Source organism: Passer domesticus, chromosome 8, assembly GCF_036417665.1.
Source record: "Passer domesticus isolate bPasDom1 chromosome 8, bPasDom1.hap1, whole genome shotgun sequence".
NCBI lineage: Eukaryota > Metazoa > Chordata > Aves > Passeriformes > Passeridae > Passer > Passer domesticus.
This window is the reverse complement of record NC_087481.1, coordinates 3,531,607-3,552,156: the sequence shown is the minus strand read 5'-3', so window position 1 is coordinate 3,552,156 and position 20,550 is coordinate 3,531,607. Positions and strand designations below refer to the sequence as shown.

At 47.2% G+C, this 20,550-nt stretch overlaps 1 long non-coding RNA gene across 1 annotated transcript; it reads left to right on the top strand.

The window, feature by feature from the left end:
- The first annotated feature begins 8,177 nt into the window (after window positions 1-8,177).
- LOC135305758 (uncharacterized) lies at window positions 8,178-9,233 on the top strand. The gene is made up of 3 exons (XR_010366742.1): window positions 8,178-8,215; window positions 8,349-8,506; window positions 8,991-9,233. It is a non-coding gene; the product is annotated as an uncharacterized LOC135305758 (long non-coding RNA).
- Window positions 9,234-20,550: the final 11,317 nt, after the last annotated feature.

Genomic DNA, 20,550 nt, shown 5'->3' with positions numbered 1-20,550 from the left:
GTAATTCAGGTACAAGAGAAGAAGTGAGTTAATTGAACTCATGCCTTTACAATCAACCCATCTAATGGGTGAGGCATTCAAAGCACATTTTAGTTACTGAAAAGATTGGTTGGTTTCTTATTTTACATGAAACCAGCATCAGTTTAATTTCTCTGAACAATATGGAGCTGGCAAGCCAGGAGAGAAGGGTTCTACTATTTATGTGTTGCCTGTTGCCTCCCCACTACTACAGGATCCCTTTCCTTCCAAACAGTTGGAAATTCACAGTGGTCTCTAGAATCGGACACTGTCAAGGAAATCATTGTTTTCAAAAGTAGTTTTCTAGGCCTTTGTTTCTGTAGGTCCCACTCAATTTGAGGTCGGGTTTTGCACATTTGGGATTTTTATATTACTCTTTACAACAAAGGAAGTGCTGGGACACAAACAATGGCACCACGTGTTACACATAAAAGAAGCTTTGCTTTCTCCATTAGATGTGCCCAGTATTCTGCGAGCCTGTATTTGTAGGGAACAAAGTGGTCATCCAAAAGTGCCAATTCTGCTCTACTTGCCTCTTCCTGGGGTTCATTCCCCGCTTTTTTTTCAGCAGAGTCACCCAAACCCAACATAAACATGGCCTGCCTCAAAACATTTCTGATCTTGGCTGATATGGTCAATTCAAAATTTTCCTAATGGAAATAGCAGAGGGCAGATCATTCTAAAATACTCTCCATCAGACCTGGAGGATCATTCTAAAATACTTTCCATCAACATGTAATTCTTTACATGGCTTCACGGAGGATAAAATCATATGGCATCCAAGCAGAATGAGTGTCTTAAAACTGGATTCTTTCACCCTGTAGAATGCTGGGGTCAGTAATAAAAGTAAAACAGGCAGGGTTTAATAAGATAGGTACTTTCTAGTCCAGAACTGATCCAGCAAAAATGTCACCTAACTTACTGAGCAGTACTACTCCTGAGCTGCATTTAGCACTCCAGCTGCATATCAGGAAATAAAGAGTCATTCCAAAGGGGCCACACCCAGGATTTGGCAGACCTAGCTCTGATCCCCAAATGGACCAGGGGATCTGATCCCTTTTTCTGCATCAGCAGAATTATTTCTCCAAGTCTCATCTCTCCTAGCATGACACGCCCAGAGATGGCAAAGGAACAACAACAGTGTCACTGGGGCTTTCAACTTGAAAGCATTGGCTGAGCCAGATGCACCAGAGACTGCATTTTGTCTGGCACATTCCACTTGTCAGGGATCAGGCAAGGCAGGGACAGGGACAAGGCAGAAGGCATCTCCTCCCCCAGCCTCAGCCTGCAGCACTGACACAGGCAGAGACAGCCAGGGAAGAGATTTGTCATTGTGAACCTGCCATGGGTGGCTTTGTTCTTGTGCTCTCAGAGGATGACAAACTCACACCCTGCCTAAGCTGCATCCACCTGGAAGCTTCCTTCTCCTTCACTGGAAAATTCAAAAGGACTTTCTGTCATAGGAGCTTTCCCTATTTCTGCCAGTGCAAAACCAGGCAGTGCCCATGAATCTCCTCCAGATCTCAAAGGGTTCAGCTCAGAAACTGCCCCAAGGAAAGGTATTCTCCTTCAAAAGCAGGAGAAAGGAGTGGTAACATTTCTCATTTCATGCTAAATGACTTCATTTTCCCTACTAAGTGTGATACTAGGAAGGCTTCAGGAAGATAAAAGGCATGTGCAGGAAAAAGAGGAATGTTTCCTTTTCCTGCACTGCATTTCCAGGGCCCCAAGCCACCACTCCAGCTCTTGCCACCCAACACTTCCCACTGGAGGAATTTTCACTGCACCACCAGAGCACACTCGCAGGGACTGGACTCTGGGAGACTCCACTGAACCCAACAAGGAATTGAAATTAATTTAATGAAATTTTCAAAAGAATGGGTTTTAACCAAGCTCTCCAAATGTCACCTCTGAGGCAAGACTACAATGATCATTTTAGGACAGGCATGCCCTCTACCTACCTGCATCCTCAGAGCTGTTCTCTTTGCTTCTGCTGCTGGGTCTTGGCCTGGAGAAAATAGAGGACAAAAGAACATATGAGGAGGGAGAAAGAGAAGGGAGGGAAAGGGCGTACCATGAAAGGAGGCAAAGTTATTAGCATGGTCACTGTGATGAAGGGGGAAATGCAACACATAAACCCAACAAGATGCCAAGCTGATTAACTGTCCTTGGGCTTTCTGTTTCTGGAGTCACACAGAGCTGGCCAAGCTCTGGCTGAAACACAGCAGTCATTCTTCAACTTGCATCAAAACTCCCCAAGTCTGCTGCCTCTCCTTTTGGAGCCAAGTGGTTCCTAGAGCCTCTCCGAAGCAGCAAGAGCTGCTGAGCTGAGACACGAGTCTGTATGGAGGGCAGCTACTTTTGTACTGCTGCCAAAGCTTGACTTTGCCTGCTCCTGCATTACCCTGGTGACAGCCTTGTTCTACATGTGGTCAGAGCACTGCTGGCTCCTTAGAATATTACAACTCCTTGTTTTTTCAAGAAGAAGGATCAGATTGAAAACCTTGGGTATGACATTGTGCTACGTCATTATAGGTGTGCAAAATGGTGAAAACACAGATGTTTGCATAAACACTGGGGACAGCTGACTGTGCAAAATAATCACACGAGATGGGAGGAGTGAGGTGAACAGCACACTGGAGCAGCAGACACCTTGGCTTACCTCATCTCCCGGGACTCCTGGGAATCCAGCTGGGGAGAGCTTGGCAGGGACCCCGCAGCACTGCCCACAGGGGGACTTCCTGCCTTGCGTACTGGGGGGACCAAAGGCAGTCCCAGTGACCCCTTCTTCATATCCCCACCAATGGAATGCAGCAAGGCAGCCTGGAAAGAGTAGAACACAGGACCCAGATCAAGCATCCAGCCTTGCCCCCCTTCATGCCTCAAGGCATCTAGATATGCCCTCAGCTGGGACCTGGCAGGAATAGTCAAACTGATGGTGCGGTTGGCCGAGGATGGGGAATGGAAAGGGAGGTGGTGAGGGAGAGACCATGCCCCAGATTTGCCACCCCTTCCCTTGTGGTGACTTCTCTGCAAGTGTGGCTACATTCCCAGCTGGCATCCACAGGTGTGACATCAAGGTGTTCTGGGCTGCCACTGCCTCCACTGGCCTTGTGGATGGTATTGGAGTGTGTTTAGATCACGGTTCTCTCTCTGACCCTTAGGCACCTTACAGCCGCTCTTGATCTCCAGCACATCCCCACAAAGCCATTCTGCAGGATGACAAAACCTGCTTTTCTCAAGCCCCTCTCTTCTGCTGCTGCTGCCCTTCCCTCCTACACTTCCCCAGCAGCCTTTGAGCCCAGATGCTGCTGCTGAGCTCTCGGGATGCTTGCTGCTCTCCAGCTCCCACACATCCATCATCTCAGGCTCACTGGCATTTAGGAAGTCCAGCAGAGCTCCTTGCCCTGCTGCTCTCTGGAAATTATCTGCCTGCCCAAGTTCTTCCTGAGCCCCCATGCCATGGCCAGGAAGGGGGGTGGAGGCAGCAGGTGCATAGGCACCTTTCCTTCATATCCCATCATGTCTGGCCCAGCTAAGGATCCAAATCGGGACCTGTTCAAACTTCAGTGAAAGGGTCACTTCCTGTCAGCAAAAACATCTCAGAGTTCTACCTACAGCAAAGAAATTGAAAATTTACCACACAGGATTAGCTTGGTCTCTTTACCTTATGGCCTTTTCTCTCTGAGCTCAGCTCCTGTATTTTTGCCCGGTGCTCGTCACAGCCACTGCCATTTTTCCCATTCTCCTGCTCTCCACTGCGTGTCTGACTTGGTGTGGTAGAAGGAGAGCTCTTCTGGATGGGAGGCAATGGCTTGGAGGGAAGGAGCATAGAGGGATTTGCCAGAGAAAACCTCTTGGCGAGAGGGTAGCCAGTCAGGCCTGCAAAGTGGAGACACAAAATGTAACAGAAGCCACAATGCAAACCTAAAACATCTGAAGCTCCATATTTCATGGGACACATTTCCTGGAAACTTCTAACGAGCTGGACAGGGAAGCATGGTCCTACGGGCAGACACTGGAGACAGCCCAGGGGAAAACCCTGCCCCACTTCCACAGAGCTGCCACAGGAACAGCCTGGCCTCTGGGCTGCCCTGGGACAGCAGGGAGCCCCGAGCCCTGTGCTCTCCAGCAATGGCTCAGCTGCACATGCACCCTCCTGCTCCTCTCCCTGCCCCACAGCTGAGCAGCCCTCCAGCTGCACGGGGCACTGGCAGCAGCACAGCTCATTGCAGGGCCACATGCAGGGCACAGCTGTTCCCTGGCAATGTGCACAGCCTGGCTGGGCTGCCACAAGACCCTTCCTCCCAGCAGAGAGTGGCCCAGCTCCCACCTCACCTCTGTGTGAGGCTGAGCCATGCTCTCAAGGGAAGAAGTGAGTTATGTGAAGGCCCACTTTTATCATCAACACATCTAATAGGTATGGCACTCAATGGGAATCAATTTTAATTATTGGGAAAATTTCTTTGGTTTTCTTTTTCATGAAACTACTCTGCGTTACATTCCTCTCAACAGTATTGAGTTAGCAAGTGTGAAGGGAAGGGTGGAAGTCTCCAAACATAAGAGGGGAAAAAAAATTCCTTCTTGAGGCTGGCCTTCTGGGAATCCCTAGGAAAGACCCACACAGCTGTGACTGCTATTTCGGAAAACCACAAAGACCTCTCAGCAAGCAGGCAGGCCTTATTGGTGTTTCTGTATCACCATAATACCATCCCCTGGGTGGGACCCCATCAGCAAGCAGAGGAAGAACAGGAATTTTTCTGTACTGAGACCCAACAGTGATGGTAAAGAAATCAACAGGACTTGCATCTCATGGCCAGTTTGTGGGCAGCTGTGGCCACAGTCCCTGTCCTGGCTGACAGTATGACTGATTTGGCTACTGTCAAACAGGAGAAAGCAGAGTAAACTAATGACAGAATGTTGTGATTCCATGGGCGCCCTTGCAGGATCCTCTGTAGCTGTCAGCCACCTACTCTGACAAAGAGCCAGCACTGACCACCACGGAACAGTTTTCCCTGAAATATGGTGGGATTTGTTTTCCATTTGGCTTCAGCCTTTCAGCTACTTCCTATCCTCACCTTTTCCTTCAGAGGTTTTTCCTTTTCCACTAAAGTCCATCTTCAAATCTGTGCTTCTGCCTGGCAGAAGGATCTGGGTTTGACTCTGGGAACACTCTCAGAGCTGACAGCGACAGGAGCTTGGTGCCCAGCCTCAGAACAAGGCCGGGTGACTCCGATCGCCAGCGCTTGGCACAGAGAGGCAGAGCCAGACATGTCTGCTGCCGCTGCGGCCGTGCCAACCACAACCTGCACAGCCTTCACAGCCCCAGCGTGGGGCTGCCCCTTTGTGACACAATAGCCCATGGGGCTGCCCCTTTGTGATGCAATAGCCCGTGGTTCTCTCATTTCCATGGCTGCAAAACCCCACCCCAACTCCATCCCCTTCCCTTCCCAAGGGCAGCCAGCCCTGAGCCCAGCCTGGCCAGGCCTGAGGCTTTCACACTGTCTAGGAAGTAAACCCTCTCCAAAGCTACTTTTCAAGTCCTTTATTTCTGTAAATTCATTTCTGTAATTTATTTCTGTAATTCCCACTCAGATCTGGGTTGCAGCTGGTTGGTGTGGGAATTGGTTAATTTCTCTTCACATCAAACAAAGTGCTGGGACACAAAGAATGGCACCGGGCCATGGAAGTAAAAGCAGCTTTGCGCTCCCCAGTAGATGACCCCAGAATTCAGCTGGCCGATAGCTTTAGAGAACAAATTGACCATCCAAATATTCCACTTTTGCTCTGCTTCATTGTTCTAGGGGTTTATTCCCTGCTTGCTTTTTTGCATAAACACCCAAACCCAACATAAACATGATCTGCCTCAAAACATTTCTGATCTTGGCAGTTCCTGACAATTCAAACTTTTCATGATGGAAATAGCACAGGGCAGGTTATTCTGAAAAAAGTGGATAAAACTAATCCTGCTTGATTTGGCAAAACTAAGCCTGAGCCATGGGACCAGTGGGTCTGATCCCTTTTTCTGCATCTGCAATATTATTTCTTCAAGTCTCATGTCTCCTGTCTATTCAAAGAAGCTTTGCACTCTGCATCAGATGCCCCCAGTGTTCAGTGGGCCCATATCATCAGTGTATCTGTAGGGTGTAAACTGGCCATGCAAAGTTCTCCCTCATTGTGGCAGGGGTTTATTCCTGCTTGCTTTCCTGCAGACACACCCAAACCCAACATTGCAACACCTGCCTCAAAACAATTCTCATTTGGACTGTCTCTGAAAATTCAAACCTATACTCAGAGCGTTTCCCTGTCCCCAGGGCCAGGCTCCAAGGCTGGCCTCTCTCCTGCACAGAATGAAGAAGAGCTGCTGCCCTTGCCAGCGGCTCCGGGGTCTGGTGATCAGCGCTCTGAAGGCAGCTTTGTACACACCCTGCCCCTGAGCTGAGCAGCATTCCTGGGCATTGGCACCACCTCTGCAGCCAACATCCTCCAGGACAGCTGCAGCAAGGAGATTGCAACAAGTGCTGGCTGAAGGAGTCTCCAGGCTGTGGCAGCCCTTCACCTGCTGGAATCATCTTGTGCTGCCATGGGGAGCAAAGGGGGTGATGGGCTCTTTGAAAATGAGGGTGTCCTCCATGTGCTGCTGCTCGCTGGGCTGATACAGCTGCTGCTGCCTTCCCCCACAGCTGTGTCAGGAGCCTGCCTGGGAAAATAACACTGCCAGTGCCAGTGCCAGCCACTGATCCCTGCCATGGCCCTGCCCACAGGGCGTCCTGCCCACCAAACCGCTCCAGTCAGGTGATGTCAGACAACATCAAAATACATTCAAACGATGAATTTCCCACTTTCTGGCAAAATCATGGCCATACAGTCCATGTGTTGGAGGCAGACTGCTGTTGGCAGAAGGGGGAAGCCCCAGCAGCTGCTCTCCCCATGGCTGGATGGCCATGGCAGCAGAGGCAAGCCTCCCACCATGCCCACTGCTGTAGAACCCAGTGCTTTGGAGTTGCTCCCACTCAACTCAGGCTGCTGCTACAGCAGCAGCATCACTTCACACATTTGATAACAGACTTGGAATGGCACACAGGACTTGCCCCAAGAGGTACAAAAATTTTTTTTTAAAGTGGAGTGGGCAGGAGAGTTAGAATAGTTTGCTCCTTTTCAATACAAGCATACCTGATTTAAGCAGGGACACTGGGCTAATCATACTGGGGACCGGTTTGTAATTCTTGTCTCTAGCAATTCCCACCAGTTTGCAAGCATTTTTCACTAAGGGGTAGATAAGATTTTACAGCACATCCATGAGCAAGTCTGAGCCTGAAGTCAATGCACAAGAAAATACTCCCAAATCTGCCACCCATGGGAAAAGGAAGCAGAAAAGCAGATGAAACAAGTGCCATTGCAGCTAAATTGCCTGTATTTATCCCATGGTCCAACCTTCCTGTACAAAAGCACCTCAATTCAAACACACAGCTTAAGATCAAGGAATAAAAGTGCTTTGAGAACATTTAAAGCCTGATTCCTATTACTTTCAAGGAGAGGTCAATGCTAAATTCCTTAAAAACACAAATGCAGGTCTATTTGGGACTGCATCCTTCAAAAGCACAAATGGAGGTTTAGAATTGCAGAACTTTTTCCATTGGAAAAGACCTTTAAGATCATAGAGTCCTTCCAATAATCTGAGACTGCTGACACTGCCAAGGCCACCCCTAAAGCCTATCCCAGGACGGGATGCTATTGGCATTCTTGGCCACCTGGGCACCCTGGCTCTCAGCCACTGCCAACCAGCACCCCCAGGTGCTCTTCTGCTGGGCGGCTTCCCAGCCACTCTGCCCCCAGCCTGTAGCCATCCATGGGGGTGCTGTGGCCCCAGTGGAGGACGGGCACTTCACCTTGTTGAACCTCACGCAAGTGGCCTCAGCCCATGATCCAGCCTGTCCAGATCCCTCTGCAGAGACTTCCTGCCCTCTGGCAGATCAGCACTCCCACCCAGCTTGGCATTGTCTGTAAACTGCCTGAGGTGCCCTTGATCCTCTCTTTCCCATCGTTGGCAAAGATGAGAAACACAACTGGTCCCAGTGCTGAGCCCTGGGGAACACCACCTGTGACCAGGCACCAGCTGGATTTAATTCCATTGAATTCCACCCCTCCCTGGGCCTGGCCATCCTGACAGTTTGTACCCAGGGAAGAGTGCACTAAGGTCTTCAGTCTTTTCCTCATCGTTTGTTCTGTGTTTCCACCCACATCCAGGAAAAAACAGAGATTCTCCTTAGCCCTCCTTTTCTTGCTGATGGATTTACAGAAGCATTTTTATCCTCTTTGCAATTTTCTAGGAAGAAATTCTCTACAGTGAGGCTGTTGAGGCACTGGGAACAAGTTGCCCGGAGGAGCTGTGGATGCCTAAGGAAGGGTTTGCATCTGCCCCTGCTCTCTCCACTTCCCTTCTTAGTCATGACATGGGGGCCTGAAGCAACTCCAGACTGAGGACAAGGTGAGCATGGCTCAGGCTCACACAGAGGTGAGGGGGGAGCTGGGCCGCTCTCTGCTGGGAGGAAGGGTCTTGTGGCAGCCCAGCCAGGCTGTGCACATTGCCAGGGAACAGCTGTGCCCTGCATGTGGCCCTGCAATGAGCTGTGCTGCTGCCAGTGCCCCGTGCAGCTGGAGGGCTGCTCAGCTGTGGGGCAGGCAGAGGAGCAGGAGGGTGCATGTGCAGCTGAGCCATTGCTGGAGAGCACAGGGCTCTGGGCTCCCTGCTGTCCCAGGGCAGCCCAGAGGCCAGGCTGTTCCTGGGGTAGCTCTGTGGAAGTGGGGCAGGGTTTTTCCTATGGCCTACTCCAAGTGTCTGCCAGCAAGAGCATGTTTCCATATGCAGGTATTTAGAAGTTTCCAGGAAGTCTGTCCCATGAAATATGGAGTTTCAGATGATTTTCTTTTGTATTGCTGGCTCTGTTACATTTTGTGTCTCCCGTTTGCAGATCTGACTGCCTACAGCCTTACCAAGCAGTTTTCTCTGGACACTTCCAATGTTCTCTTACCCACAAAGTCTTTGTCTCCCATCCAGAAGAGCTCTAATTCCTCCAAGCTCAGGAAGAAGCTGCTGCCTGTCTGAAGAGTGTCACAAGAATAGGATTTATGTGTTCGGCTTCATAGTTAGAGATGGATTTATATTCTGATATTTAGATGTCATTTTGAATAAAGGTTTTGATTGTATCTTTCAATTTTGATGACATATTTTTATTTTATTTTGTTTTGATGATTAGGAAAAAAATATTAATTGAAATAAGCCAAAAGGAGAATGTGAGACCAGGATCTGCTAGCCTAGAGATTATGGCAGTGCAGCTCACTTCATGTGCCAGTGTCTCACCACATCCTCTCCTCACTGTGCATCTCCTCTTCCTCTTTTGCCATGTTTACTTTGTGTCATTAGTGCTACTGTTTTTAAATTGACATTACAATAGGGCTACATATTGACATGTTTGGGGGACAATGGAACAAAAAGATCCTGTATGGTCAAAAGTTTTCTACCTGGATGTGTTCTGTGCTCAACAAAGCCCTGAGCAAAGAAACCAAGAGAAGCGTGCCCAAATGCCAAAGCTTTGCTCCTTTGCAATCTCACACAGATCTGGCTCACAGGTGACTTCAGGCACAATTTCATAGGTAAGAAGAGGATGTGTATTTCACTGGGAAAAGATGCCCTGCTTTGGAAAAGTCATCTGTATGTAGATTTACCCAGGACAGCAGTCCAACAGTGTTTTTTGCAACTTGCTTGCCAAGGGGTGAGTGGGCTGTGAGGCCAATAACAATTGACAAGGGTTCCTCAAATCTATTTCCACTCCAGCCTGGGTGCCATTCTGCCCAGGGCTATGGGATCATTTGTTCCCATGGACCAGTGCTTGCCAGGGTAATGAATTCCTGCATAGCTGGAATAAGCAATTCTAGATTCCACTCCAGCTCTTGGTGGGCTGCATGATCATTGACAATGCTGCCTTTCCAGAAACTATTCTACAGTTTCCTTTAATAGTCATTTGAAGATTTAAACTTCACATTTCAATTTGTTTTGCCTTAGGGAAAAATACTTCTGGGCCCAGTGCAAACTGTAACCTTTTGACAGCAAAGTCCTCATGGCTGCCAGCTTCTGATGTTCTAGAAGAAACTGCATGTGAATGTGTTAATTGAGTTTTCTGAAGGAAAACTTGGTCTGACTCTGTCACGTGGCTGCATGTGTTGGCATAGCTATGGGTCTAGTCCTGGCCTAGTAAAGCCCAGGCAGGCTGGCATGTTGCAGGGAAAACAAGTCCACGAGCTTATGGGGTTGCCATCACCAGCAGAGCCAATGTGTCCTTTGGGGATTTCTCTGGAGACAAAATTAGGGACCTGCTCCATGCCACAGTATTCTCTTAGATCGTTCTAAACTATCCTAAAAAAGACAGTGAAACTTCACATCTCCTTGCACAGTCGCTGTTTGAATAGGGGCATTTTTGTCCCTCCTCAAAGGCATTGCTCTTGCACACCAGAAACATGAACATCCACCAACAGGAATGATGCATGGCCCTCCTGCTGCTGCTTCAGAGCTCTGGGAAGTGCAGACCTGGGTATTACCAATGGGAACACTTAATTAGCATTTCATGCTCCTTCAAGATGCCCAGATCTCAGGGCTTTTAGTTTCAAAGCAGCCACTGTACTGGCTCTAAGGAAGAACAGTAAAGGGAAAGAGCGATTTCCAGCCTTGCAGGGGTGTGGGGAAAACCTGGAGTGTCTGCGTCAAAAGATGAATGGGAAGAGTGCAATTGCCAAAGCCAAAGCTTTGTTAGGATAGCAGGGTCAGTTCTTTACTGCCTGATTGCATGGAAATCATTTCAGAACCTCCTTTTTGTATCTCGTGCAGAAAAGGAGATCTTAATAATACCATGCTACTTAAAAACACATTGTGATGCAGATCTGCAGTGATTCACAATGAAGCAAACTGCCAGCCCTGGTGACCCTGCAAGAGACCGTAGGGTATGCCGTGCCTGTTTTATATCCAAGCAAAGCTTGAGTTTGCTTATTAGTGTGGAATAAATACAAGGGTAATAAAATGGACAATTAAACTGGTCATTTTGGAGGATATGCTCATGCTTTCACACATCAGTCCTGTACCTCATGCTCCCAAGGCTTGTTACTCATCATGAAATATTTCAATAAAAAACCACAGCTCCTGTGTTACATCTGAATAAAATTGGATCAGATCATCAAGAATTCTGGTGTCAAGAACAAGACAAAAGCCGCCTGACACTCACTTGCAGCTGTCCTGGATTTCTGCAGCCCTTTGTGAAACGCTGCTGTGGCCGGAGTGTTTGGAGTTGGTTTGGGCCTTTATGAGAGATCTGTGTAACAGTATGCTGGGCTCTCCTGGCAGAAAACTGTCCAAGCCCAGGGACATGGTGCCAGCAGGAGTGGAGCAGCCCCGCTCCCAGCCCGAGAGCGTGAGCTGAGCCACGCCGGGGAGAAAAGACACCGAGGGGCTCCAGCCCAGCTGCTTCACCTGCCGTGACCGCTCCACAGAGCTCTGCCTCTGGGAGAAAGTCGACGCTAGACAAGCATGGAGCTTTCATCTGCTGCTGGAGCTGCTCCATGACAGCTCCTGTTCTTCCCGAGGGAGAACCCAGCACCACCTTGTAACGCGTGTCCAGGGGGGATTCTCCTCCGGCATTCTGGGTCTTTGTCCCAGCAGGGGGACGGTGAGGTCTGGCAGTTTGATATCTAGTACTCACTGGCTTTTTTGCTTGCTTTTCAGCTATTCCACTTGTTAATAAACTGTTGCAATGTTTTTCCACTTTCATCTATTAGTATTCATTTCCTGTTACTGGAAGGGGATTGTTGGAACACTTTAGAGGAGACGACTCATTGCAGAGTGTCCTGTATTAAGTTCTCCCAAACTGGGTGAGACACATGGCTTCACACAGGAGCAGCCCCAAGGCTGCTGAGGGGAAGGCACAGAGGAAGACAAACCCAGTATTTCTGAGGGGAATTCTTTGACACCAAACCAACCTGAGTCGTCCAACAGCTGACCTGACATTTTAAGACATGGGCCAAAGGGGAAACCTTGCAGTGTGTTTGGTCCAGGCCGGGTCATGCTCAAGGCAAAGGTGTGTCAGTGCACTTGGCTCCTTCTCTCCTCATTGTGTCCAGCACACACAGGAGCCCAGAGCTCCTGCAGAAACCATCACAGCACTCAGTGGGAGCAACTTGTGTCCAGTGCTCACACAGAGCCGTGTCCAACACTGCACCTCATTGGAATGAGGAACTGTTCCAGCTCTTTTAGGAGCTAAATTTGGCCTTCAGATCAGCTCCTTCCCAGCTCTTGATTTGCTGCCCTGGCTGAGCTGCTGCTTGTGGCAACACTTGTTGCACAGCTGACGGCCCTGCTCTGCTGGCCAGCAGCCACTGCAGGAGCTTGTGCTAGTGACATCGAACCTTTCAGATCTTCCTCAGGAAAGCTCCGGGCAGAACTTGTCAAAAGAGCATTGCCTGGGCCATGCCTTTGACATTAAATCTCTCCTCTGTGCTTGGTGCCACACACAGTAAATATCTGAGGAAGCAAGTTTTCTGCTCCAGAAATTTCTTAAAACAATCAGTTAAACTGTAACAGAACACAATCTGGGATGTGTAATCTCACTTTAATTCATTGTGCAGAAAGCTTCAGAGAGCTGTGTGACCTAAATGACCTTGCCACCAAGAACTCAGAAAAATGGGAGAGATGGAATCAGTAGCACAAGGATCTGCATTTTGATTCTCCCACAGGCCTGAGGACACAGCCCACTTCCACTGGGCCATGCCTTTTTACCCTACATCAAAACCTCGTGCTTCAGATTGTGGTGGCGAATGGCCCGGGCCTTGTCTGGCCACACGGTGACCTGAGAAACGCTTGTCAGGCCTGGGCCTTGCTGAGCAGCCCCTGGGCCCAGCTCCTCTTGAGCTTCCCAGAGACACCGAGCGCTGCCAGGCACTTGTGCTGTCTGATGAGCTCCTGGGGTGTCCTGTGAACTGCCTTGGAAACCGCTTTTCCTGCCTCAATGGCATGACATCCTCCTTCTCCCACTCTCAGAGCCAGGCTGCTGACCCACGGTGCGGCCACGATGAAGCGTTGATGGCTGAGGCCCCTCGCCTGTGGCCCATGAACAGCGCTCCCAAAGGAGGCCCTTGGGGCTCTCCTGGAGCCCAGAGGTGCCAGCAGCAACCTCCCTCTGAGTGGGGCCTCGCAGAGCCAGCGCACTCTCAAGCTTGCTGCACTGGCAGCATGACTGAGCAGCCATGGATCCTGGGCCAAGAGCCCACTCCTGGAGGCTCCAGTTTAACCACTGCTCAGCTCCAGTGCTGTTAAGCTTTTAGGCCGTATTCCTTCTGATCCTTGTCCTTTCTGTCCCTTTCTCAAATGCACCTAAACACACACACACACAGACACACACACACATAATTCTCAGAATGTTTCTCATTTCATTGACTGAATTTTGTTTCTTGCTTTTTTTCCCCATGTTGTTCCTTAACCAAGCAGTAAGTAATAATGTGAATGTTGCCAATTGTGAGAATCTGTCTGAAACTTCCCTCATTTTTTGCCTCTCGATCGTCATGAAAGCCAAGACCACCGGGGAAAGGAAAAGATCCTGTTCTGAAAATCCAGGTCTGTCTGGTCCACCAAGCCAGATTATGGCCTACGGGTGTGTTTGCTCAACTCATGGAACACTGCACCCGAGAAGGGGCAGTGTGCTCTCCTTCGCCTGCATCACCTAGCAACGCTAGTGCTGGAATTTCTCCACCCTTCTGACTTGGCTGGACTTTCTCTCTGGAATGACCTTCCCGGGGGTCACCACAAAAGGACCCTCCACTCACCGTACATCAACCACCGTGACAGATGGACTGAGATGGGAGAAGGTTCTCCCTCAAGGACTGAGACATGCGACCCCTACATGGAAAAGTTCCCCTTTTCTTCCCAAAAGAACTAAGACTGAAATCCCCACCGTAGGGTGAGGGAAGGCGTACGTGGGGACCGGAGCAAGTTTTGCAAGCGACCACTGGACCGAGAACACAATGGTTCCTGCCTACGACATCTGCTGCTAACGACGCCTGTTCCTGATGGACTACTGATGGACTCTTTGTACCCTTTATCAATAGACTCTTTTGAAATCGGTCCCCTTCCCCCATTTCAAAAGGACTATAAAAAAGGTTAGACCTGACTGATACCTTTGAGATCTCCCCTGACGTGAAGACGACAGGCTCTTCGTCGACCGGACTTCGAGGGACTTTGTCATCCGCACGTCTGGTAGCTATATACCTCCTTGCCCTCCCTATCTTCTTTTTCTTTTCCTTATTCTTTCCCCTTTTCTTCATTCCCCTTCTCTCTAACGCACCTTTTCTATGGCTATTTAATAAAAGTACATGTATTTTGATTTTACTGCAAATCCCCTTGTCGTGTCAGTTTTTGCACCCTGAGATCAGTGAAAAAGAACCTTCACGAATCACATCCTTAGGACAGATCGTGTCATAAATTGGCGTCACGGATCTTGGGTTCTGGGGACAGAGGAGTCTGCAGGTTACGTGTAGTTTGTAACAGGGGAAGGACGTTTCACGGCAGCCACACCGAAACCGTCAATTTTCCCGAAAGGGGTTGAACGGATTTAGAAAGCAAGGGCTGTGATTCCAATTTCCCGCATACTGCACGAACCAAGGCGGAAAAAGCATTCTCCAAACTCTTTTTGAGGGTTCTGTCTCCAGAATATCACAAAAGATCTCTTGGTGCAAAAGGGGGAAAAAAACTGTTTCTGTTCTAAGAGTGTTTAACTGTCTGGGAAGGAAGAGACACCTTGAAGAAACTAAGCAGGGCCTCCCAGATTGATACTGTCTCTTCAACTGTGTGTGTGTGTTTAACTGTCTGGGAAGGAAGAGACACCTTGAAGAAACTAAGCAGGGCCTCCCAGATTGACTCTGTCTCTTCAGCCACCCAGGGAAAAAGTTGAGTGAAGGGAAAACACAGTGTGTGATTGTGTAACCGAAAACACCTCCCTGTTGTGGTCCCTAGTCCCTTCACAAGATGAATGAAGATTTTGGTGCCAAGGCAAAAACTGATTTTTACACACTACTTGCTAAACACAATGCAAAACCTTCACCAGGCGGAGAGGCCTGGGCAAAGAACAATCGGTTTAATTTAGAAAATGTTGTTGGTAGAATATGTTCTCTGCAACATGAAACAAAATTTAAACTTGGTGAAGATAAAACCATCCTCTGCTCAGTTTTGGGAGCCTGCCTCACAGCAGCCATAGAAACTCGCTCTAAGCGAAGAAGTGAGGAAAATGCTATAATAGACTCCCTTTTTGCAAAAACAATTAAATGAAGAAAGAAATGAAAATAATTTATTACGGGCTGCCTTGAGAGAGGTGCATGTTAAAAATTCACAGAACTTTGATTCCTCAAAAGAAACAGAGGAGAAGGAAACTTCTCACCTTAATCAAAATTACCCCCAAAAAGAATTAGTTCTGATGAAAAATTTTGGGGAACACTGTTGTTGCAATAGCATGAAACCTCAAATTAAAACAGAATGCAACTATATTAATGATGAGGATTTTGACCCACATATAATCACTAAAGAAATCCCATACACTGCTACTGAATTAACAAAACTTGCAAAGCAGTATGGGCTTCTCTCCCACAAAACTGAAACAAAATCTCTCACTGGGAAATTTCAAACACATTTGTCAGAACAAGAAGCCGGTGGGTACTGGGGACATGGAGTGGTCTTAACAACGGGAGACAGACGTATCCCATGGTCCCTAACTCAGCATGCAGCTTATTGGGCAGAAGTGCTTAACCCCTTGGAAAGGGGAAACCTTTTAACCATAGCTGGTATCCCTAACCAACTCCTGGAAAACATTCACAAAGCTGCCTGCTTGCAAATAATGCATGAAAGAAAACCAACTACAAGCTATGAGTCACCAATGCAATCACCTGTAAAGTCTAAAATTATGACCTCTTTAATTCAAAGGTTTACAGAAACACTTAAACCTATAGCAATTTTCCCTCAAAAACCCATAGCATCTATGTCCCCTATAGAAACACCAGATAAACTTCTTACTAACCAGAATAACCCATTTGTTCCCTCTTATGACTTGCCGAGAAAAGGGATAAAATGGGATTGGAGTCTTTCTCAAGAGAAAGCACTGCAATCGCTGATTTTTGAAGCAACAGCTCACCAAGCACTGGACCCTATCCATCCTACAGATCCCTTTCAGGTAGAGTGGGGATTTGCCTCCTCAGGGCTATCAGTACACATTGGGCAGCGGGGTCCCAAGGGTCCGACAAGGCCTGTTGGTTTTTATTCCCATGGTTTCAAAGATGCTGAGAGAAGACACTCTACCTGGGAAAGAGGTTTGTCCGTGGTTGGCTTAACTCTCATAGAAGTAGAAAAAAACTTAGCGATACAAGAAACTGAGAGCTTGGGTAGCAGCCAAAACAAACTTGCCTCTGTGATTAAAGCAACCCCTCCTTTCTTCCCTGCTTCTGCTAACAGAGAGGGAGAAGGCAATGCTCAGGCAGAGGAACTGTTAACCATTTGTAGTATTTTCCAGTGTGAGGGAGAGAATTATTTTCTTGTCTGTATTAACATCAAGTCCTATGCCGCACTTGTATTTGTGTTGTTTCAGGCCAATGCTTTTAAAAGAACTACAGGAAATAATACCGTTAAAGCAATACAGGGATGGTTTGGAATTTTCCTAAGCCCACAGGAAATTCAATCTGATAATGTTTCTCACTTTACTGTCAAAAGTGCGCAGGATTGGGCAAAAGGTGAAGGGATTGAATGGACTTCTCACACCCCTTACGACACATGGGGGGCAGATGGGTGTCCTAAAATCACTGCTTTTTGCCCGACAGCTCCAAGCATAATTCCTTCACTACACGGACCAGATGATTTCAAGAACCCAGTACATTACCCTGGACAACCTCTTTTTGGTGGACCACCCCCTGTTGTAGGGGAAGTACCACTGGTGTTAAAAACCTCTCTGACAACCCCATTGTTCTAACTCTTTCTGCCTCTTCGTAGTAGATTCTGTTGTGCTTATTTTTACAGAAGAACTCCGTGGGACATGGAGACCTGAGAAACCATGATAACACTAGCATTGTACAACAAATATAATGTTTTCCCTTCCCTTTATGGTAACACAAAGTGATAACATTACACTTAACAAGTAAATTAAATAATAATGAACAAATTGGCTGCTACAAGTAAAAATCTGACCAAATTACAGCAACCACTGCAATCATCCTTAACACATCAGTGGCTGCTATCAAACATACTACCAAATTGGGAAAAGGTAAATGTAAACAACCACAATTGGTGATTGATGCACTCAATGCCACACAAAATAATGTTTCCTTGGCTCTCAGCTGTGTTCGGGCTCAATTGTGGATGCAGTCAGTTGCTGCCTCAATTATAAAAGAAGGTGAAGAAGGCACTTTTCCCACTGAAATTTGAAAAATAATCTGGGACAGTGCTACTGACTTTGAAAGAGAATTCCAATCCTGGTGGAATTTGGTAAATTTCACTTACGACCCCATTTCAAACGTGGCCACGGCTTTTGTGTTAACCATACGCAGTGCTTCAGTGCATTTAGTTTTTCCTATTATAGCATTAGGGATAAATCATGACGGAGCTATTCTCTATCCTTCGGAGCATAGGGAATGGGCCCGTCAGATTAACAACAAATGGCAAACTGTCAATCTGGAATCTTGTATTGTCCGTGAACAACAAGGGTTCATCTGTGAAAGCAATGCAATCATAGCCCAGGATATCTGTCTGGACACAGAGCAGAATATCTGTCACTTTGAAATACATCCTAACGAGACTTCTGAAACAGTTCTCATATACATAGGCAATGGATGTGCATGCTTTAGAACTGCCTGTGATCTTGTATTTGTAGAAAATGTAGTAGTGGATACTAGGAATCATTCAAATTTCTGCGCTTGTAATTTTACCAGAATTGTAGGATATGATTTTTCTTATGTAGCTCCAGTTACCTCTCACCAGCTTTTGCAATCCAATTACACCCTGATTCACAAATTGATACCTACTCCAATTGGGATGAACCTCACTTTGGTAAGGCAGTTGCTGCTCCACCAGGACCTGGCTGAGATTCTGAGAAAGATCAAGAAAGATGGGCAGAAGACCCTGGTAACTGTTCATCACAATGTAAAACAAATACATCGTGTCATGGAAAGAGTAAAGAGAGATGCTGAACACAAGTGGTGGGATACTCTTTTTGGGTGGTCACCAACTGCCACAAGTGTCCTGAACACCATGTGTCATCCTATTGTTGTCCTTTTGATCCTGGTTTCAATTGGTTTTGTTTTGTCAGCAATCTTGTTTGTCATGAATTGGAGAATGATGAAACGGTTAACAAGACTGACGTCCATAATTAATGCACACAATTTGGCTGATGTCCTTTTTACTATGGACGTCCCCAAGACAATTGACACAAGGCGATTATGAATCAGTAGATGTGTTTTGAAAAACCTTTTACCTTCCATCTTGTGATTTTGTTAAATTTATATTCATTTTATTACTTAATTATTGCTTTTACTTTTGGCCATTTGTGATTTTATTTTGATTATTTGATTTGATTATTACCATTTGTGATTTTTCAAATTATTTAAGCTATAATGCCATTATAATAATTTGTGAGTTTGTTCCAATTATTCAAGCTATAATATTATTTTGATAATTTTCAATTATTATTTAATTATTTGCTAAAAAATTGTTTTGATTTTGTTTTGCTAATTGCTTCTCTTTTTCGCCCTTCTTTTATTTCTTCTTATCTTTCCTTCTCTTTTCCTCTCTCTCTGTCATACTGTCCCTGTTTTCTGAGGTATGCTACCAGCGTGAAGGAGACTTGAGACCTGCTGATGAAGACCCTTTCAAGACAATCGTGAGTCACGGGGTCGTGTGAGTGTCTGTCCGAAACTTCCCTCATTTTTTGCCTCTCGATCGTCATGAAAGCCAAGACCACTGGGGAAAGGGAAAGATCCTGTTCTGAAAATCCAGGTCTGTCTGGTCCATCAAGCCAGATTATTGCCTACGGGTGTGTTTGCTCAACTCATGGAACACTGCACCCGAGAAGGGGCAGTGTGCTCTCCTTCGCCTGCATCACCTAGCAACGCTAGTGCTGGAATTTCTCCACCCTTCTGACTTGGCTGGACTTTCTCTCTGGAATGACCTTCCCGGGGGTCACCACAAAAGGACCCTCCATTCACCGTACATCAACCACCGTGACAGATGGACTGAGATGGGAGAAGGTTTCTCCCTCAAGGACTGAGACGTGCGACCCCTACATGGAAAAGTTCCCCTTTTCTTCCCAAAAGAACTAAGACTGAAATCCCCACCGTAGGGTGAGGGAAGGCGTACGTGGGGACCGGAGCAAGTTTTGCAAGCGACCACTGGACCGAGAACACAATGGTTCCTGCCTACGACATCTGCTGCTAACGACGCCTGTTCCTGATGGACTACTGATGGACTCTTTGTACCCTTTATCAATAGACTCTTTTGAAATCGGTCCCCTTCCCCCATTTCAAAAGGACTATAAAAAAGGTTAGACCTGACTGATACCTTTCAAGATCTCCCCTGACGTGAAGACGACAGGCTCTTCGTCGACCGGACTTCGAGGGACTTTGTCATCCGCACGTCTGGTAGCTATATACCTCCTTGCCCTCCCTCTCTTCTTTTTCTTTTCCTTATTCTTTCCCCTTTTCTTCATTCCCCTTCTCTCTAACGCACCTTTTCTATGGCTATTTAATAAAAGTACATGTATTTTGATTTTACTGCAAATCCCCTTGTCGTGTCAGTTTTTGCACCCTGAGATCAGTGAAAAAGAACCTTCACGAATCACATCCTTAGGACAGATCGTGTCATAAATTGGCGTCACGGATCTTGGGTTCTGGGGACAGAGGAGTCTGCAGGTTACGTGTAGTTTGTAACAGGGGAAGGACGTTTCACGGCAGCCACACCGAAACCGTCAATTTTCCCGAAAGGGGTTGAACGGATTTAGAAAGCAAGGGCTGTGATTCCAATTTCCCGCATACTGCACGAACCAAGGCGGAAAAAGCATTCTCCAAACTCTTTTTGAGGGTTCTGTCTCCAGAATATCACAAAAGATCTCTTGGTGCAAAAGGGGGAAAAAAACTGTTTCTGTTCTAAGAGTGTTTAACTGTCTGGGAAGGAAGAGACACCTTGAAGAAACTAAGCAGGGCCTCCCAGATTGATACTGTCTCTTCAACTGTCTGTGTGTGTTTAACTGTCTGGGAAGGAAGAGACACCTTGAAGAAACTAAGCAGGGCCTCCCAGATTGACTCTGTCTCTTCAGCCACCCAGGGAAAAAGTTGAGTGAAGGGAAAACACAGTGTGTGATTGTGTAACCGAAAACACCTCCCTGTTGTGGTCCCTAGTCCCTTCACAAGATGAATGAAGATTTTGGTGCCAAGGCAAAAACTGATTTTTACACACTACTTGCTAAACAC